The 3880-nt window shown below is 38.0% G+C and overlaps 1 non-coding gene across 1 annotated transcript; it reads right to left on the bottom strand.

The window, feature by feature from the left end:
• Positions 1-2977: 2977 nt before the first annotated feature.
• LOC127746281 (small nucleolar RNA R71) lies at positions 2978-3081 on the bottom strand. Its single transcript, XR_008007901.1, has one exon. It is a non-coding gene; the product is annotated as a small nucleolar RNA R71 (small nucleolar RNA).
• Between the last annotated feature and the right edge of the window lie 799 nt (positions 3082-3880).

Raw genomic sequence — 3880 nt, forward strand, 5'->3', positions numbered from 1 at the left:
CTTTCTTCATTCCCACGTTTAAGCTCCAGTTTAAGGTTAAACTGGAGCTTAAACGTGTTCGACCACAATTTGCCTCCAGGGTTGCTTTCTCATTTCCACGTTTAAGCTTCAGTTTAACCTTAAACGTGTTCGACCATCCCATACTTCATAGTTGCTTTCTTCTATTTCCATGTTTAAGCTTCAGTTTAACCTTAAACTGAAGCTTAAACGTGTTCGACCATTCCACACTCCGTAGTTGCTTTCTTCCATTTCCAAGTTTAAGCTTCAGTTTAATCTTAAACTGAAGCTTAAACGTGCTTGAATTATATCACCTCCAGGAGTGTCCAACGTTTAAGTTGCAGTTTAAGCTTAAACTACAACTTAAACGCCACTTTTTGAAAGGGTTTCTGGGCCAAATATATTGAAGTTTAAGTTAGCATTTGAGCACCAAACATTAACTTAAACGTATTATGGTATGAAACCCAATTGAATACCATGGTTTATGGGATTGGGCCTGAAGAATTGATGAGTCTGGAATTTCAAATTGTTGAGTCATGTGTCATTACTCGATTATCACTAAGTTTGCTCAATGAATGTTACAGAATTGGATCACAGCCTCATCAGGATTTTGGACCATAAACCCAAAGCAAAAGGAAATCAGGGAAAGGACTCAAAGCCCATGAAACACAATAGAAGCTCAATTTAGAAAGTGTATAAATAGGATAGAATTTTAAGTTAGTTGGGGATTTTTTTTACACTTGAGAACTTTTGGATCATTTTGCTAGTTTTCATACTTTTGTAATTGAATTCAGAGCTATGACTCACTAAACCCCTTTCATTGGGTTAGGGAGCTCTATTGTAATTCAATAAATCAATAATAGTTTTTATCTTCTTCTTCAATCTTTTCTCTTGAATTTTGTTAGAAAGCTTCTCGATCTAATTCCATTGGTTAGTTGTCTTGGGAAAGAAACTATCCATAATTGGAATCCTTCGGAACCTTGGGAAAGGAATGGAGGATTCATGCTAGAGAAGCTTTCTCACAGTGAATTGGATTGGGGTTTGGATGGATATTGTGACATGTAATCCTACCAAATTGTGGTTCATGAAACTGTGTGGTATAATCAGAGATCGAGCATCATCTCTTCTTATGAACATTTAAACCAAGGGATTGGGAATTTGTTTGTTTTTAGAGAGAAGTGGTGAGCCAAGGAATTGGGATCCAATCATATAAGATTGCCAAGCAAAATTCAATGAATGCATTGGTTGAGGAAGGGATAAAAATGTTTTGATTCGGAGATCTCAATATCTCCTGAAACCCAATGAATTCCCCATTTCTGATCTACACTTTCTCTTTATATTCTGCAATTAAATTCATGCAATCACCCCCATCCCTTTTTAATTTCAGCACTTTAACTTCTCGCTCTTTAATTCATGCAATTTAAGATTCCGCAATTCTCATCTAAATCTTGATTCCGCTCAACTAGAACACACTTCTAATCCGAATTGCTCACTCAACCAATCTTTGTGGGATTCGACCTCACTCTATTGTGAGTTTTTACTTGACGATAACCGGTGCACTTGCCGGAAGGAATTTTTGCCGATTGTGCAATATCCTAAAATCGTAGCTATCAAGTTTATGGCTAGATCAACCACAACTGTGGAGATGCTGTCACCAGCCCCCCTTTGTTCTTAACTGATGGCACCGAGGACGGTGCCAAGCTTTAAGTGTGGGGAGGTCGGTCAGTACCTGACTTCCGGAGGTAATTGCTTTTTCTTAACACCAATAGGTTATTTTTCTTTTGTTAGGTTGGATAGATTGCATAGTAATAAGTGTTGCATGTATGTTCTACTTGGTTGAAAAATAATAAGTTTCTTTTTCAAAGACCCTTTTTTTGATAATTTCACTAATTCAAATTAAAATTCTATGTTAAACTTGTCTGAAGATTGTAATTTGGAACATGATTTTGAGCTAAGAACACACAACCCGTGAATTTTTTTAGCCTAATTGTATGGTTACATTATTTAACCATAATATTTTATTCTTGTGTGTTTGCTTCTCTATAATTGCAATCTTTGCTTTGTTCCATTCTATATGTCCGTTGTTTAGTGTATTTCCATGCTTATATGTGATTGAGGCCATCATTTGTTATTAGCTCACTTATCCCAAATGGCCTACCACCTTCATTTACCTTTGTTTACCACTTTGAGCCTTTTAATCCCCATTTGTTCTATATATTACCACATCACTAGCCTTAAGCGGAAAAATAATTAATTACCTCAATTGAATCTTTGGTTAGCTTAAGATAGAGATTGTGTATCAACTAAGTGTGGGGAATTATGGGAAACCTGGGTAAATAGGAATGTGTTGCGTTTTCACTTTATTTAATATAGGAAATTTGGGTGCCTACTCATATGAAACCAGAAAAACCATATGCATTGAAATGTTATGTTTATTTTTAAAATTAAAAAAAAGAGAGAGATTTGGGTGCCTACTCATATGAATAGAGTATTGAGAGAAGAAGAATCTGAAGGAGAATCTGAAGACAACTTTGAGGAAGCTCTAGATCTCAACATGGATAGAGAAGTTCACAACCATAAGAGGGCTGATGGAAACAATGCCATTCCCGAGAGGAGGGTTCTTGGTTCATACATAAACCCAACCTCTGGGAATTGTGGTAGCAGCATTCAAAAACCACCCATTCAGGCCAACAATTTTGAACTCAAACCACAGCTAATATCATTGGTGGAGGATCATTGTTCATTTGGTGGGAGTGCTAATGAAGACCCAAACCAACATCTCACAAAATTTCTGAGAATTTGCGACACTGTGAAGTCCAATGGAGTCCAGGAAGATGCCTATAAACTGCTCTTGTTCCCATTTTCACTTAGGGACAAGGCAGCTAAGTGGCTGGAATCATTCCCAAGGGGGAGCCTAACAACCTGGGATGAAGTAGAAAGCAAGTTTCTGGCACGTTTCTACCCTCCACAAAAGGTCAATAGGCTTCGATCTGAGGTTCAGACTTTTAGACAACAAGATGGTGAGACGCTCTACGAGGCATGGGAGAGGTTCAAAGAATTGACAAGGAAATGCCCACCAGACATGTTCCATGACTGGGTGCAATTGCATATTTTCTATGATAGACTTTCTTATGAATCAAGGAAGGCTATAGACCATTCATCAGGAGGTTCATTGAACAGGAAAAAGACTGTGGAAGAAGCCATTGAAGTGATTGAGACAGTGGCTGAGAATGAGTACTACTATGCTTCAGAGAGGCACAATACTAAGGGAGTCATGGAGCTGAACCATGTTGATACAATTCTAGCCCAAAACAAGGTGTTTGCCAAGCAACTAGCAGAGCTCACCAGGAAATTAGACACAAAGCAAGTGGCTGCAATACACACACAATAATATTTTATTCTTGTGTGTTTGTGGTGGACGAAATTGTGATCAATTCTCTTTAAGTTGTTTGTCTTTGTATGAAATCATTATTATGGCACTGGTTGAATTCACAACTCCATTCAACTAACCAGCAAGTGTACTGGGTCGTCCAAGTAATAAACCTTACGTGAGTAAGGGTCGATCCCACAGAGATTGTTGGTATGAAGCAAGCTATGGTCACCTTGCAAATCTCAGTTAGGCAAATTAAATTGGATTATGGTTTCGAAAATAAAGATAAAAGAATAGACTAAATAAAAGGATAGAGGACTTATGCAGATTCATTGGTGGGAATTTCAGATAAGCGAATGGAGATGCTATATGGCTCAAGGACGCCTGCTATTCTCCTGCTTCAACTCAATCCTTCTTACTCCTTTCCATGGCAAGCTTTGTATAGGGGTTCACCATCAGCTGTGGCTACTTTCATCCTCTCGGGAAAATGATCCTATGCGGTTGTCAATCGCA

The sequence above is a fragment of the Arachis duranensis genome, chromosome 3 (genome assembly GCF_000817695.3).
Source record: "Arachis duranensis cultivar V14167 chromosome 3, aradu.V14167.gnm2.J7QH, whole genome shotgun sequence".
NCBI classification, from domain to species: Eukaryota; Viridiplantae; Streptophyta; class Magnoliopsida; order Fabales; family Fabaceae; genus Arachis; species Arachis duranensis.